The sequence below is a fragment of the Electrophorus electricus genome, chromosome 5 (genome assembly GCF_041902795.1).
Source record: "Electrophorus electricus isolate QZ-2024a chromosome 5, ASM4190279v1, whole genome shotgun sequence".
In the NCBI taxonomy this organism is placed as follows: Eukaryota; Metazoa; Chordata; class Actinopteri; order Gymnotiformes; family Gymnotidae; genus Electrophorus; species Electrophorus electricus.
The window spans coordinates 20,135,224-20,153,460 of record NC_137501.1 but is presented as its reverse complement, the minus strand read 5'-3'; the positions used below and the strand labels follow the sequence as shown (position 1 = coordinate 20,153,460).

The 18,237-nt window shown below is 37.7% G+C and overlaps 3 non-coding genes across 3 annotated transcripts; all 3 read right to left on the bottom strand.

Annotated features, from left to right (window-relative positions):
- Window positions 1–4,236: 4,236 nt before the first annotated feature.
- Window positions 4,237–4,308, bottom strand: trnaq-cug (transfer RNA glutamine (anticodon CUG)). The gene has a single exon. It is a non-coding gene; the product is annotated as a tRNA-Gln (tRNA).
- A 2,806-nt stretch (window positions 4,309–7,114) lies between these two features.
- On the bottom strand, window positions 7,115–7,186 carry trnaq-cug (transfer RNA glutamine (anticodon CUG)). Its single transcript has one exon. It is a non-coding gene; the product is annotated as a tRNA-Gln (tRNA).
- A 2,808-nt stretch (window positions 7,187–9,994) lies between these two features.
- Window positions 9,995–10,066, bottom strand: trnaq-cug (transfer RNA glutamine (anticodon CUG)). The gene has a single exon. It is a non-coding gene; the product is annotated as a tRNA-Gln (tRNA).
- Between the last annotated feature and the right edge of the window lie 8,171 nt (window positions 10,067–18,237).

Sequence of the window (18,237 nt, the reverse complement as noted above, 5' to 3'; positions counted from 1 at the left end):
TTAACAAAGCAACTGGGTGTCCTGCATTGCTGGATTCAGAATGAATTGCTTATCCCAGTACCTAATGGAAGGAACAAAAATGAAGTGTGATGTCTTCGTTTATTGATGGTGAATCACTTATCTGACGAGAAATCTCTTTAGCTTAATGCCATCTATGCTAGGATAATCAGCATTTAGTTTTCCAAAATCACAGGCATTTAAGAATTCCTCACAAAAGGTTAATCGAATCTGATCCATCAATACAGGCTGCAGCCATTAAAAAAACTTGCTACCAGAAAGTACCTGCGAGCTGAAATGAACAACAAGCATTCAATAGGTTCCACCAAGAGTTGAACTGGGATCACCAGAGACAAAGACAAGATTGCTAACTATTACACCACAGAAACAACAAAAAAATGCTTTTGCTCTTCTTGTATTGATGTAATCACAACCGCAGGTGTATACTGTTACATCAAGCAAAACAACAAATATATGTTTTGTGTCTTCTCTATCGCTGGACTCAGTGTCCGTAGTACGTGTAAATATATTATACAAATGTTTAAAATATCTTTTGTGTCTTTACTTTTGCCGGATTCAGTGTCAAGCCTGCTTACAATCCCAATCTGCAAACAACAAATCGAGCCTTATTGTCTTGTGTTTCACTGGATTCAGAGTCCACAGTGCTTTCAATTCCATCATAAAATAAATCCAAAAATGTTTTGTCTTCTGTATTGCTAGATTCAGAGGGCAGAGTGCTTTCTATATATCACATCTGTCTTTTTTTTGTAAGACATGAGTTCCTTTTATATAACTTTATCTTGTCCAACATCATCAGGACACAGATTGGCAAGGCATTGACCTAATTTTGGCAAAAACTGCTTTGTCTCATGTTTGTAATCCGTATATGGCAGAGTGCTTTCCATATATCACATCTCCTGTCTTTTTTTTGTAAGACATGATTTGGTAGGTTTACCTTGTCCAACATCATCAGCACACAGATTGGCAAGGCATTGACCTAATTGTGGCAACAACTGCTTTGTCTCATGTTTGTAATCTGGTCAAGTGACAGACATTTTTGCCATTTACAATAAGTTGTAGCAAGAAAACCCATATAATCTCAAAATGTCAGCCAGGTTTAGAAAGCTGCCAAGGAGGCATGACCTCTGACAATTTAAAATGAAAACTGCTTACTAAGCATTACACTGTGGAAACTTCAAAACAAACCTTCTTCCTTATAGCTGATTTCAGAGTCCACAATGCTTACCTTTACTCCATAACCAACAAGACAACATGTTTGTACTGGTGGCTTCAGAATCCAGACCTTTCCATTATGAAAACAATAGGTTTGGATTATATTATCTCAGAAACAAGGTAACAGGGACTTCAACAGGTTCCACTGAGAGTCGAACTCAGATGACTGGATTCAGAGTCCAGAGTGCTAACCATTACACCAAGGAAGCTTAACCAAACAACTGGGTGGCCTGCATTGCTGGATTCAGAATGAATTGCTTGTCCCAGTACCTAATGGAAGGAACAAAAATGAAGTGTGATGTCTTCGTTTATTGATGGTGAATCACTTATCTGACGAGAAATCTCTTTAGCTTAATGCCATCTATGCTAGGATAATCAGCATTTAGTTTTCCAAAATCACAGGCATTTAAGAATTCCTCACAAAAGGTTAATCGAATCTGATCCATCAATACAGGCTGCAGCCATTAAAAAAACTTGCTACCAGAAAGTACCTGCGAGCTGAAATGAACAACAAGCATTCAATAGGTTCCACCAAGAGCTGAACTGGGATCACCAGAGACAAAGACCAGATTGCTAACTATTACACCACAGACACGACAAAAAAATGCTTTTGCTCTTCTTGTATTGATGTAATCACAACCGCAGGTGTATACTGTTACATCAAGCAAAACAACAAAAATATGTTTTGTGTCTTCTTTATCGCTGGACTCAGTGTCCGCAGTACTTGCAAATACATTATACAAACATTTAAAATATCTTTTGTGTCTTTACTTTTGCCGGATTCAGTGTCAAGCCTGCTTACAATCCCAATCTGCAAACAACAAATCGAGCCATATTGTCTTGTGTTTCACTGGATTCAGAGTCCACAGTGCTTTCAATTCCATCATAAAACAAATCCAAAAATGTTTTGTCTTCTGTATTGCTAGATTCAGAGGGCAGAATGCTTTCTATATATCACATCTGTCTTTTTTTTGTAAGACATGAGTTCCTTTTATATAACTTTATCTTGTCCAACATCATCAGGACACAGATTGGCAAGGCATTGACCTAATTGTGGCAACAACTGCTTTGTCTCATGTTTGTAATCTGTATATGGCAGAGTGCTTTCCATATATCACATCTCCTGTCTTTTTTTTGTAAGACATGATTTGGTAGGTTTACCTTGTCCAGCATCATCAGCACACAGATTGGCAAGGCATTGACCTAATTGTGGCAACAACTGCTTTGTCAAATGTTTTTAATCTGGTCAAGTGACAGACATTTTTGCCATTTACAATAAGTTGTAGCAAGAAAACCCATATAATCTCAAAATGTCAGCCAGGTTTAGAAAGGTGCCACGGAGGCATGACCTCTGACAATTAAAATGAAAAGTGCTTACTAAGCATTACACTGTGGAAACTTCAAAAGAAACCTTTTTCCTCATAGCTGATTTCAGAGTCCACAATGCTTACCTTTACTCCATAACCAACAAGACAACATGTTTGTACTGGTGGCTTCAGAATCCAGACCTTTCCATTATGAAAATAATAGGTTTGGTTTTATATTATCTCAGAAACAAGGTAACAGGGACTTCAACAGGTTCCACTGAGAGTCGAACTCAGATGACTGGATTCAGAGTCCAGAGTGCTAACCATTACACCATTTAACCTTAACCAAGCAACTGGGTATCCTGCATTGCTGGATTCAGAATGAATTGCTTATCCCAGTACCTAATGGAAGGAACAAAAATGAAGTGTGATGTCTTCGTTTATTGATGGTGAATCACTTATCTGACGAGAAATCTCTTTAGCTTAATGCCATCTATGCTAGGATAATCAGCATTTAGTTTTCCAAAATCACAGGCATTTAAGAATTCCTCACAAAAGGTTAATCGAATCTGATCCATCAATACAGGCTGCAGCCATTAAAAAAACTTGCTACCAGAAAGTACCTGCGAGCTGAAATGAACAACAAGCATTCAATAGATTCCACCAAGAGCTGAACTGGGATCACCAGAGACAAAGACCAGATTGCTAACTATTACACCACAGACACGACAAAAAAATGTTTTTGCTCTTCTTGTATTGATGTAATCACAACCGCAGGTGTATACTGTTACATCAAGCAAAACAACAAAAATATGTTTTGTGTCTTCTTTTTCGCTGGACTCAGTGTCCGCAGTACTTGCAAATATATTATACAAACATTTAAAATATCTTTTGTGTCTTTACTTTTGCCGGATTCAGTGTCAAGCCTGCTTACAATCACAATCTGCAAACAACAAATCGAGCCTTATTGTCTTGTGTTTCACTGGATTCAGAGTCCACAGTGCTTTCAATTCCATCATAAAACAAATCCAAAAATGTTTTGTCTTCTGTATTGCTAGATTCAGAGGGCAGAGTGCTTTCTATATATCACATCTGTCTTTTTTTTGTAAGACATGAGTTCCTTTTATATAACTTTATCTTGTCCAACATCATCAGGACACAGATTGGCAAGGCATTGACCTAATTTTGGCAACAACTGCTTTGTCTCATGTTTGTAATCCGTATATGGCAGAGTGCTTTCCATATATCACATCTCCTGTCTTTTTTTTGTAAGACATGATTTGGTAGGTTTACCTTGTCCAGCATCATCAGCACACAGATTGGCAAGGCATTGACCTAATTGTGGCAACAACTGCTTTGTCTCATGTTTGTAATCTGGTCAAGTGACAGACATTTTTGCCATTTACAATAAATTGTAGCAAGAAAACCCATATAATCTCAAAATGTCAACCAGGTTTAGAAAGGTGCCACTGAGGCATGACCTCTGACAATTAAAATGAAACGTGCTTACTAAGCATTACACTGTGGAAACTTCAAAAGAACCCTTTTTCCTTATAGCTGATTTCAGAGTCCACAATGCTTACCTTTACTCCATAACCAACAAGACAACATGTTTGTACTGGTGGCTTCAGAATCCAGACCTTTCCATTATGAAAACAATAGGTTTGGATTATATTATCTCAGAAACAAGGACTTCAACAGGTTCCACTGAGAGTCGAACTCAGATGACTGGATTCAGAGTCCAGAGTGCTAACCATTACACCATGGAACCTTAACCAAGCAACTGGGTGTCCTGCATTGCTGGATTCAGAATGAATTGCTTATCCCAGTACCTAATGGAAGGAACAAAAATGAAGTGTGATGTCTTCGTTTATTGATGGTGAATCACTTATCTGACGAGAAATCTCTTTAGCTTAATGCCATCTATGCTAGGATAATCAGCATTTAGTTTTCCAAAATCACAGGCATTTAAGAATTCCTCACAAAAGGTTAATCGAATCTGATCCATCAATACAGGCTGCAGCCATTAAAAAAACTTGCTACCAGAAAGTACCTGCGAGCTGAAATGAACAACAAGCATTCAATAGGTTCCACCAAGAGTTGAACTGGGATCACCAGATACAAAGACAAGATTGCTAACTATTACACCACAGAAACAACAAAAAAATGCTTTTGCTCTTCTTGTATTGATGTAATCACAACCGCAGGTGTATACTGTTACATCAAGCAAAACAACAAATATATGTTTTGTGTCTTCTCTATCGCTGGACTCAGTGTCCGTAGTACTTGCAAATATATTATACAAATGTTTAAAATATCTTTTGTGTCTTTACTTTTGCCGGATTCAGTGTCAAGCCTGCTTACAATCCCAATCTGCAAACAACAAATCGAGCCTTATTGTCTTGTGTTTCACTGGATTCAGAGTCCACAGTGCTTTCAATTCCATCATAAAATAAATCCAAAAATGTTTTGTCTTCTGTATTGCTAGATTCAGAGGGCAGAGTGCTTTCTATATATCACATCTGTCTTTTTTTTGTAAGACATGAGTTCCTTTTATATAACTTTATCTTGTCCAACATCATCAGGACACAGATTGGCAAGGCATTGACCTAATTTTGGCAAAAACTGCTTTGTCTCATGTTTGTAATCCGTATATGGCAGAGTGCTTTCCATATATCACATCTCCTGTCTTTTTTTTGTAAGACATGATTTGGTAGGTTTACCTTGTCCAGCATCATCAGCACACAGATTGGCAAGGCATTGACCTAATTGTGGCAACAACTGCTTTGTCTCATGTTTTTAATCTGGTCAAGTGACAGACATTTTTGCCATTTACAATAAGTTGTAGCAAGAAAACCCATATAATCTCAAAATGTCAGCCAGGTTTAGAAAGCTGCCACGGAGGCATGACCTCTGACAATTTAAAATGAAAACTGCTTACTAAGCATTACACTGTGGAAACTTCAAAACAAACCTTCTTCCTTATAGCTGATTTCAGAGTCCACAATGCTTACCTTTACTCCATAACCAACAAGACAACATGTTTGTACTGGTGGCTTCAGAATTCAGACCTTTCCATTATAAAATTGATAGGTTTGGTTTTATGTTGTCTCAGAAACAAGGTAACAGCGACTTCAACAGGTTCCACTGAGAGTCGAACTCAGATGACTGGATTCAGAGTCCAGAGTGCTAACCATTACACCAAGGAAGCTTAACCAAACACCTGGGTGTCCTGCATTGCTGGATTCAGAATGAATTGCTTATCCCAGTACCTAATGGAAGGAACAAAAATGAAGTGTGATGTCTTCGTTTATTGATGGTGAATCACTTATCTGACGAGAAATCTCTTTAGCTTAATGCCATCTATGCTAGGATAATCAGCATTTAGTTTTCCAAAATCACAGGCATTTAAGAATTCCTCACAAAAGGTTAATCGAATCTGATCCATCAATACAGGCTGCAGCCATTAAAAAAACTTGCTACCAGAAAGTACCTGCGAGCTGAAATGAATAACAAGCATTCAATAGGTTCCACCAAGAGTTGAACTGCGATCACCAGAGACAAAGACCAGATTGCTAAGTATTACACCACAGACACGACAAAAAAATGTTTTTGCTCTTCTTGTATTGATGTAATCACAACCGCAGGTGTATACTGTTACATCAAGCAAAACAACAAAAATATGTTTTGTGTCTTCTTTTTCGCTGGACTCAGTGTCCGCAGTACTTGCAAATATATTATACAAACATTTAAAATATCTTTTGTGTCTTTACTTTTGCCGGATTCAGTGTCAAGCCTGCTTACAATCACAATCTGCAAACAACAAATCGAGCCTTATTGTCTTGTGTTTCACTGGATTCAGAGTCCACAGTGCTTTCAATTCCATCATAAAACAAATCCAAAAATGTTTTGTCTTCTGTATTGCTAGATTCAGAGGGCAGAGTGCTTTCTATATATCACATCTGTCTTTTTTTTGTAAGACATGAGTTCCTTTTATATAACTTTATCTTGTCCAACATCATCAGGACACAGATTGGCAAGGCATTGACCTAATTTTGGCAACAACTGCTTTGTCTCATGTTTGTAATCCGTATATGGCAGAGTGCTTTCCATATATCACATCTCCTGTCTTTTTTTTGTAAGACATGATTTGGTAGGTTTACCTTGTCCAGCATCATCAGCACACAGATTGGCAAGGCATTGACCTAATTGTGGCAACAACTGCTTTGTCTCATGTTTGTAATCTGGTCAAGTGACAGACATTTTTGCCATTTACAATAAATTGTAGCAAGAAAACCCATATAATCTCAAAATGTCAGCCAGGTTTAGAAAGGTGCCACTGAGGCATGACCTCTGACAATTAAAATGAAACGTGCTTACTAAGCATTACACTGTGGAAACTTCAAAAGAACCCTTTTTCCTTATAGCTGATTTCAGAGTCCACAATGCTTACCTTTACTCCATAACCAACAAGACAACATGTTTGTACTGGTGGCTTCAGAATCCAGACCTTTCCATTATGAAAACAATAGGTTTGGATTATATTATCTCAGAAACAAGGTAACAGGGACTTCAACAGGTTCCACTGAGAGTCGAACTCAGATGACTGGATTCAGAGTCCAGAGTGCTAACCATTACACCATGGAACCTTAACCAAGCAACTGGGTGTCCTGCATTGCTGGATTCAGAATGAATTGCTTATCCCAGTACCTAATGGAAGGAACAAAAATGAAGTGTGATGTCTTCGTTTATTGATGGTGAATCACTTATCTGACGAGAAATCTCTTTAGCTTAATGCCATCTATGCTAGGATAATCAGCATTTAGTTTTCCAAAATCACAGGCATTTAAGAATTCCTCACAAAAGGTTAATCGAATCTGATCCATCAATACAGGCTGCAGCCATTAAAAAAACTTGCTACCAGAAAGTACCTGCGAGCTGAAATGAACAACAAGCATTCAATAGGTTCCACCAAGAGTTGAACTGGGATCACCAGATACAAAGACAAGATTGCTAACTATTACACCACAGAAACAACAAAAAAATGCTTTTGCTCTTCTTGTATTGATGTAATCACAACCGCAGGTGTATACTGTTACATCAAGCAAAACAACAAATATATGTTTTGTGTCTTCTCTATCGCTGGACTCAGTGTCCGTAGTACTTGCAAATATATTATACAAATGTTTAAAATATCTTTTGTGTCTTTACTTTTGCCGGATTCAGTGTCAAGCCTGCTTACAATCCCAATCTGCAAACAACAAATCGAGCCTTATTGTCTTGTGTTTCACTGGATTCAGAGTCCACAGTGCTTTCAATTCCATCATAAAATAAATCCAAAAATGTTTTGTCTTCTGTATTGCTAGATTCAGAGGGCAGAGTGCTTTCTATATATCACATCTGTCTTTTTTTTGTAAGACATGAGTTCCTTTTATATAACTTTATCTTGTCCAACATCATCAGGACACAGATTGGCAAGGCATTGACCTAATTTTGGCAAAAACTGCTTTGTCTCATGTTTGTAATCCGTATATGGCAGAGTGCTTTCCATATATCACATCTCCTGTCTTTTTTTTGTAAGACATGATTTGGTAGGTTTACCTTGTCCAGCATCATCAGCACACAGATTGGCAAGGCATTGACCTAATTGTGGCAACAACTGCTTTGTCTCATGTTTTTAATCTGGTCAAGTGACAGACATTTTTGCCATTTACAATAAGTTGTAGCAAGAAAACCCATATAATCTCAAAATGTCAGCCAGGTTTAGAAAGCTGCCACGGAGGCATGACCTCTGACAATTTAAAATGAAAACTGCTTACTAAGCATTACACTGTGGAAACTTCAAAACAAACCTTCTTCCTTATAGCTGATTTCAGAGTCCACAATGCTTACCTTTACTCCATAACCAACAAGACAACATGTTTGTACTGGTGGCTTCAGAATTCAGACCTTTCCATTATAAAATTGATAGGTTTGGTTTTATGTTGTCTCAGAAACAAGGTAACAGGGACTTCAACAGGTTCCACTGAGAGTCGAACTCAGATGACTGGATTCAGAGTCCAGAGTGCTAACCATTACACCAAGGAAGCTTAACCAAACACCTGGGTGTCCTGCATTGCTGGATTCAGAATGAATTGCTTATCCCAGTACCTAATGGAAGGAACAAAAATGAAGTGTGATGTCTTCGTTTATTGATGGTGAATCACTTATCTGACGAGAAATCTCTTTAGCTTAATGCCATCTATGCTAGGATAATCAGCATTTAGTTTTCCAAAATCACAGGCATTTAAGAATTCCTCACAAAAGGTTAATCGAATCTGATCCATCAATACAGGCTGCAGCCATTAAAAAAACTTGCTACCAGAAAGTACCTGCGAGCTGAAATGAATAACAAGCATTCAATAGGTTCCACCAAGAGTTGAACTGCGATCACCAGAGACAAAGACCAGATTGCTAAGTATTACACCACAGAAACAACAAAAAAATGCTTTTGCTCTTCTTGTATTGATGTAATCACAACCGCAGGTGTATACTGTTACATCAAGCAAAACAACAAAAATATGTTTCGTGTCTTCTGTATCGCTGGATTCAGTGTCCATAGTACTTGCAAATATATTATACAAATGTTTAAAATATCTTTTGTGTCTTTACTTTTGCCGGATTCAGTGTCAAGCCTGCTTACAATCCCAATCTGCAAACAACAAATCGAGCCTTATTGTCTTGTGTTTCACTGGATTCAGAGTCCACAGTGCTTTCAATTCCATCATAAAATAAATCCAAAAATGTTTTGTCTTCTGTATTGCTAGATTCAGAGGGCAGAGTGCTTTCTATATATCACATCTGTCTTTTTTTTGTAAGACATGAGTTCCTTTTATATAACTTTATCTTGTCCAACATCATCAGGACACAGATTGGCAAGGCATTGACCTAATTTTGGCAAAAACTGCTTTGTCTCATGTTTGTAATCCGTATATGGCAGAGTGCTTTCCATATATCACATCTCCTGTCTTTTTTTTGTAAGACATGATTTGGTAGGTTTACCTTGTCCAGCATCATCAGCACACAGATTGGCAAGGCATTGACCTAATTGTGGCAACAACTGCTTTGTCTCATGTTTTTAATCTGGTCAAGTGACAGACATTTTTGCCATTTACAATAAATTGTAGCAAGAAAACCCATATAATCTCAAAATGTCAGCCAGGTTTAGAAAGCTGCCACGGAGGCATGACCTCTGACAATTTAAAATGAAAACTGCTTACTAAGCATTACACTGTGGAAACTTCAAAACAAACCTTCTTCCTTATAGCTGATTTCAGAGTCCACAATGCTTACCTTTACTCCATAACCAACAAGACAACATGTTTGTACTGGTGGCTTCAGAATTCAGACCTTTCCATTATAAAATTGATAGGTTTGGTTTTATGTTGTCTCAGAAACAAGGTAACAGGGACTTCAACAGGTTCCACTGAGAGTCGAACTCAGATGACTGGATTCAGAGTCCAGAGTGCTAACCATTACACCATGGAACCTTAACCAAGCAACTGGGTATCCTGCATTGCTGGATTCAGAATGAATTGCTTATCCCAGTACCTAATGGAAGGAACAAAAATGAAGTGTGATGTCTTCGTTTATTGATGGTGAATCACTTATCTGACGAGAAATCTCTTTAGCTTAATGCCATCTATGCTAGGATAATCAGCATTTAGTTTTCCAAAATCACAGGCATTTAAGAATTCCTCACAAAAGGTTAATCGAATCTGATCCATCAATACAGGCTGCAGCCATTAAAAAAACTTGCTACCAGAAAGTACCTGCGAGCTGAAATGAACAACAAGCATTCAATAGGTTCCACCAAGAGTTGAACTGCGATCACAAGATACAAAGACAAGATTGCTAACTATTACACCACAGAAACAACAAAAAAATGCTTTTGCTCTTCTTGTATTGATGTAATCACAACCGCAGGTGTATACTGTTACATCAAGCAAAACAACAAATATATGTTTTGTGTCTTCTCTATCGCTGGACTCAGTGTCCGTAGTACTTGCAAATATATTATACAAATGTTTAAAATATCTTTTGTGTCTTTACTTTTGCCGGATTCAGTGTCAAGCCTGCTTACAATCCCAATCTGCAAACAACAAATCGAGCCTTATTGTCTTGTGTTTCACTGGATTCAGAGTCCACAGTGCTTTCAATTCCATCATAAAATAAATCCAAAAATGTTTTGTCTTCTGTATTGCTAGATTCAGAGGGCAGAGTGCTTTCTATATATCACATCTGTCTTTTTTTTGTAAGACATGAGTTCCTTTTATATAACTTTATCTTGTCCAACATCATCAGGACACAGATTGGCAAGGCATTGACCTAATTTTGGCAAAAACTGCTTTGTCTCATGTTTGTAATCCGTATATGGCAGAGTGCTTTCCATATATCACATCTCCTGTCTTTTTTTTGTAAGACATGATTTGGTAGGTTTACCTTGTCCAGCATCATCAGCACACAGATTGGCAAGGCATTGACCTAATTGTGGCAACAACTGCTTTGTCTCATGTTTTTAATCTGGTCAAGTGACAGACATTTTTGCCATTTACAATAAGTTGTAGCAAGAAAACCCATATAATCTCAAAATGTCAGCCAGGTTTAGAAAGCTGCCACGGAGGCATGACCTCTGACAATTTAAAATGAAAACTGCTTACTAAGCATTACACTGTGGAAACTTCAAAACAAACCTTCTTCCTTATAGCTGATTTCAGAGTCCACAATGCTTACCTTTACTCCATAACCAACAAGACAACATGTTTGTACTGGTGGCTTCAGAATTCAGACCTTTCCATTATAAAATTGATAGGTTTGGTTTTATGTTGTCTCAGAAACAAGGTAACAGGGACTTCAACAGGTTCCACTGAGAGTCGAACTCAGATGACTGGATTCAGAGTCCAGAGTGCTAACCATTACACCAAGGAAGCTTAACCAAACAACTGGGTGGCCTGCATTGCTGGATTCAGAATGAATTGCTTGTCCCAGTACCTAATGGAAGGAACAAAAATGAAGTGTGATGTCTTCGTTTATTGATGGTGAATCACTTATCTGACGAGAAATCTCTTTAGCTTAATGCCATCTATGCTAGGATAATCAGCATTTAGTTTTCCAAAATCACAGGCATTTAAGAATTCCTCACAAAAGGTTAATCGAATCTGATCCATCAATACAGGCTGCAGCCATTAAAAAAACTTGCTACCAGAAAGTACCTGCGAGCTGAAATGAATAACAAGCATTCAATAGGTTCCACCAAGAGTTGAACTGGGATCACCAGAGACAAAGACCAGATTGCTAAGTATTACACCACAGAAACAACAAAAAAATGCTTTTGCTCTTCTTGTATTGATGTAATCACAACCGCAGGTGTATACTGTTACATCAAGCAAAACAACAAATATATGTTTTGTGTCTTCTCTATCGCTGGACTCAGTGTCCATAGTACTTGCAAATATATTATACAAATGTTTAAAATATCTTTTGTGTCTTTACTTTTGCCGGATTCAGTGTCAAGCCTGCTTACAATCCCAATCTGCAAACAACAAATCGAGCCTTATTGTCTTGTGTTTCACTGGATTCAGAGTCCACAGTGCTTTCAATTCCATCATAAAATAAATCCAAAAATGTTTTGTCTTCTGTATTGCTAGATTCAGAGGGCAGAGTGCTTTCTATATATCACATCTGTCTTTTTTTTGTAAGACATGAGTTCCTTTTATATAACTTTATCTTGTCCAACATCATCAGGACACAGATTGGCAAGGCATTGACCTAATTTTGGCAAAAACTGCTTTGTCTCATGTTTGTAATCCGTATATGGCAGAGTGCTTTCCATATATCACATCTCCTGTCTTTTTTTTGTAAGACATGATTTGGTAGGTTTACCTTGTCCAGCATCATCAGCACACAGATTGGCAAGGCATTGACCTAATTGTGGCAACAACTGCTTTGTCTCATGTTTTTAATCTGGTCAAGTGACAGACATTTTTGCCATTTACAATAAGTTGTAGCAAGAAAACCCATATAATCTCAAAATGTCAGCCAGGTTTAGAAAGCTGCCACGGAGGCATGACCTCTGACAATTTAAAATGAAAACTGCTTACTAAGCATTACACTGTGGAAACTTCAAAACAAACCTTCTTCCTTATAGCTGATTTCAGAGTCCACAATGCTTACCTTTACTCCATAACCAACAAGACAACATGTTTGTACTGGTGGCTTCAGAATTCAGACCTTTCCATTATAAAATTGATAGGTTTGGTTTTATGTTGTCTCAGAAACAAGGTAACAGGGACTTCAACAGGTTCCACTGAGAGTCGAACTCAGATGACTGGATTCAGAGTCCAGAGTGCTAACCATTACACCAAGGAAGCTTAACCAAACAACTGGGTGGCCTGCATTGCTGGATTCAGAATGAATTGCTTGTCCCAGTACCTAATGGAAGGAACAAAAATGAAGTGTGATGTCTTCGTTTATTGATGGTGAATCACTTATCTGACGAGAAATCTCTTTAGCTTAATGCCATCTATGCTAGGATAATCAGCATTTAGTTTTCCAAAATCACAGGCATTTAAGAATTCCTCACAAAAGGTTAATCGAATCTGATCCATCAATACAGGCTGCAGCCATTAAAAAAACTTGCTACCAGAAAGTACCTGCGAGCTGAAATGAATAACAAGCATTCAATAGGTTCCACCAAGAGTTGAACTGGGATCACCAGAGACAAAGACCAGATTGCTAAGTATTACACCACAGAAACAACAAAAAAATGCTTTTGCTCTTCTTGTATTGATGTAATCACAACCGCAGGTGTATACTGTTACATCAAGCAAAACAACAAAAATATGTTTTGTGTCTTCTGTATCGCTGGATTCAGTGTCCATAGTACTTGCAAATATATTATACAAATGTTTAAAATATCTTTTGTGAATTTACTTTTGCTGGATTCAGTGTCAAGCCTGCTTACAATCCCAATCTGCAAACAACAAATCGAGCCTTATTGTCTTGTGTTTCACTGGATTCAGAGTCCACAGTCCTTTCAATTCCATCATAAAACAAATCCAAAAATGTTTTGTCTTCTGTATTGCTAGATTCAGAGGGCAGAGTGCTTTCTATATATCACATCTGTCTTTTTTTTGTAAGACATGAGTTCCTTTTATATAACTTTATCTTGTCCAACATCATCAGGACACAGATTGGCAAGGCATTGACCTAATTTTGGCAACAACTGCTTTGTCTCATGTTTGTAATCCGTATATGGCAGAGTGCTTTCCATATATCACATCTCCTGTCTTTTTTTTGTAAGACATGATTTGGTAGGTTTACCTTGTCCAGCATCATCAGCACACAGATTGGCAAGGCATTGACCTAATTGTGGCAACAACTGCTTTGTCAAATGTTTTTAATCTGGTCAAGTGACAGACATTTTTGCCATTTACAATAAGTTGTAGCAAGAAAACCCATATAATCTCAAAATTTCAGCCAGGTTTAGAAAGCTGCCACGGAGGCATGACCTCTGACAATTTAAAATGAAAACTGCTTACTAAGCATTACACTGTGGAAACTTCAAAACAAACCTTCTTCCTTATAGCTGATTTCAGAGTCCACAATGCTTACCTTTACTCCATAACCAACAAGACAACATGTTTGTACTGGTGGCTTCAGAATCCAGACCTTTCCACTATGAAAATAACAGGTTTGGTTTTATATTATCTCAGAAACAAGGTAACAGGGACTTCAACAGGTTCCACTGAGAGTCGAACTCAGATGACTATAGTCAGAGTCCAGAGTGCTAACCATTACACCATGGAACCTTAACAAAGCAACTGGGTGTCCTGCATTGCTGGATTCAGAATGAATTGCTTATCCCAGTACCTAATGGAAGGAACAAAAATGAAGTGTGATGTCTTCGTTTATTGATGGTGAATCACTTTTCTGACGAGAAATCTCTTTAGCTTAATGCCATCTATGCTAGGATAATCAGCATTTAGTTTTCCAAAATCACAGGCATTTAAGAATTCCTCACAAAAGGTTAATCGAATCTGATCCATCAATACAGGCTGCAGCCATTAAAAAAACTTGCTACCAGAAAGTACCTGCGAGCTGAAATGAACAACAAGCATTCAATAGGTTCCACCAAGAGTTGAACTGGGATCACCAGAGACAAAGACAAGATTGCTAACTATTACACCACAGAAACAACAAAAAAATGCTTTTGTTCTTCTTGTATTGATGTAATCACAACCGCAGGTGTATACTGTTACATCAAGCAAAACAACAAATATATGTTTTGTGTCTTCTCTATCGCTGGACTCAGTGTCCGTAGTACTTGCAAATATATTATACAAATGTTTAAAATATCTTTTGTGTCTTTACTTTTGCCGGATTCAGTGTCAAGCCTGCTTACAATCCCAATCTGCAAACAAGAAATCGAGCCTTATTGTCTTGTGTTTCACTGGATTCAGAGTCCACAGTGCTTTCAATTCCATCATAAAACAAATCCAAAAATGTTTTGTCTTCTGTATTGCTAGATTCAGAGGGCAGAGTGCTTTCTATATATCACATCTGTCTTTTTTTTGTAAGACATGAGTTCCTTTTATATAACTTTATCTTGTCCAACATCATCAGGACACAGATTGGCAAGGCATTGACCTAATTTTGGCAAAAAATGCTTTGTCTCATGTTTGTAATCCGTATATGGCAGAGTGCTTTCCATATATCACATCTCCTGTCTTTTTTTTGTAAGACATGATTTGGTAGGTTTACCTTGTCCAGCATCATCAGCACACAGATTGGCAAGGCATTGACCTAATTGTGGCAACAACTGCTTTGTCTCATGTTTGTAATCTGGTCAAGTGACAGACATTTTTGCCATTTACAATAAATTGTAGCAAGAAAACCCATATAATCTCAAAATGTCAGCCAGGTTTAGAAAGGTGCCACGGAGGCATGACCTCCGACAATTAAAATGAAAAGTGCTTACTAAGCATTACACTGTGGAAACTTCAAAAGAACCCTTTTTCCTTATAGCTGATTTCAGAGTCCACAATGCTTACCTTTACTCCATAACCAACAAGACAACACGTTTGTACTGGTGGCTTCAGAATCCAGACCTTCCCACTATGAAAATAACAGGTATGGTTTTATATTATCTCAGAAACAAGGTAACAGGGACTTCAACAGGTTCCACTGAGAGCCGAACTCAGATGACTATAGTCAGAGTCCAGAGTGCTAACCATTACACCATGGAACCTTAACAAAGCAACTGGGTGTCCTGCATTGCTGGATTCAGAATGAATTGCTTATCCCAGTACCTAATGGAAGGAACAAAAATGAAGTGTGATGTCTTCGTTTATTGATGGTGAATCACTTTTCTGACGAGAAATCTCTTTAGCTTAATGCCATCTATGCTAGGATAATCAGCATTTAGTTTTCCAAAATCACAGGCATTTAAGAATTCCTCACAAAAGGTTAATCGAATCTGATCCATCAATACAGGCTGCAGCCATTAAAAAAACTTGCTACCAGAAAGTACCTGCGAGCTGAAATGAACAACAAGCATTCAATAGGTTCCACCAAGAGTTGAACTGGGATCACCAGAGACAAAGACAAGATTGCTAACTATTACACCACAGAAACAACAAAAAAATGCTTTTGTTCTTCTTGTATTGATGTAATCACAACCGCAGGTGTATACTGTTACATCAAGCAAAACAACAAATATATGTTTTGTGTCTTCTCTATCGCTGGACTCAGTGTCCGTAGTACTTGCAAATATATTATACAAATGTTTAAAATATCTTTTGTGTCTTTACTTTTGCCGGATTCAGTGTCAAGTCTGCTTACAATCCCAATCTGCAAACAAGAAATCGAGCCTTATTGTCTTGTGTTTCACTGGATTCAGAGTCCACAGTGCTTTCAATTCCATCATAAAACAAATCCAAAAATGTTTTGTCTTCTGTATTGCTAGATTCAGAGGGCAGAGTGCTTTCTATATATCACATCTGTCTTTTTTTTGTAAGACATGAGTTCCTTTTATATAACTTTATCTTGTCCAACATCATCAGGACACAGATTGGCAAGGCATTGACCTAATTTTGGCAAAAAATGCTTTGTCTCATGTTTGTAATCCGTATATGGCAGAGTGCTTTCCATATATCACATCTCCTGTCTTTTTTTTGTAAGACATGATTTGGTAGGTTTACCTTGTCCAGCATCATCAGCACACAGATTGGCAAGGCATTGACCTAATTGTGGCAACAACTGCTTTGTCTCATGTTTGTAATCTGGTCAAGTGACAGACATTTTTGCCATTTACAATAAATTGTAGCAAGAAAACCCATATAATCTCAAAATGTCAGCCAGGTTTAGAAAGGTGCCACGGAGGCATGACCTCCGACAATTAAAATGAAAAGTGCTTACTAAGCATTACACTGTGGAAACTTCAAAAGAACCCTTTTTCCTTATAGCTGATTTCAGAGTCCACAATGCTTACCTTTACTCCATAACCAACAAGACAACATGTTTGTACTGGTGGCTTCAGAATCCAGACCTTTCCATTATGAAAATAATAGGCTTGGTTTTATATTATCTCAGAAACAAGGTAACAGGGACTTCAGCAGGTTCCACTGAGAGTCGAACTCAGATGACTGGATTCAGAGTCTAGAGTGCTACCCATTACACCATGGAACCTTAACCAAACAACTGGGTGTCCTGCATTGCTGGATTCAGAATGAATTGCTTATCCCAGTACCTAATGGAAGGAACAAAAATGAAGTGTGATGTCTTCGTTTATTGATGGTGAATCACTTATCTGACGAGAAATCTCTTTAGCTTAATGCCATCTATGCTAGGATAATCAGCATTTAGTTTTCCAAAATCACAGGCATTTAAGAATTCCTCACAAAAGGTTAATCGAATCTGATCCATCAATACAGGCTGCAGCCATTAAAAAAACTTGCTACCAGAAAGTACCTGCGAGCTGAAATGAACAAAAAGCATTCAATAGGTTCCACCAAGAGTTGAACTGGGATCACCAGAGACAAAGACCAGATTGCTAACTATTACACCACAGAAACAACAAAAAAATGCTTTTACTCTTCTTGTATTGATGTAATCACAACCGCAGGTTGTTACATCAAGCAAAACAACAAAAATATGTTTCGTGTCTTCTGTATCGCTGGATTCAGTGTCCGTAGTACTTGCAAATATATTATACAAATGTTTAAAATATCTTTTGTGTCTTTACTTTTGCCGGATTCAGTGTCAAGCCTGCTTACAGTCCCAATCTGCAAACAACAAATCGAGCCTTATTGTCTTGTGTTTCACCGGATTCAGAGTCCACAGTGCTTTCAATTCCATCATAAAACAAATCCAAAAATGTTTTGTCTTCTGTATTGCTAGATTCAGAGGGCAGAGTGCTTTCTATATATCACATCTGTCTTTTTTTTGTAAGACATGAGTTCCTTTTATATAACTTTATCTTGTCCAACATCATCAGGACACAGATTGGCAAGGCATTGACCTAATTTTGGCAACAACTGCTTTGTCTCATGTTTGTAATCCGTATATGGCAGAGTGCTTTCCATATATCACATCTCCTGTCTTTTTTTTGTAAGACATGATTTGGTAGGTTTACCTTGTCCAGCATCATCAGCACACAGAT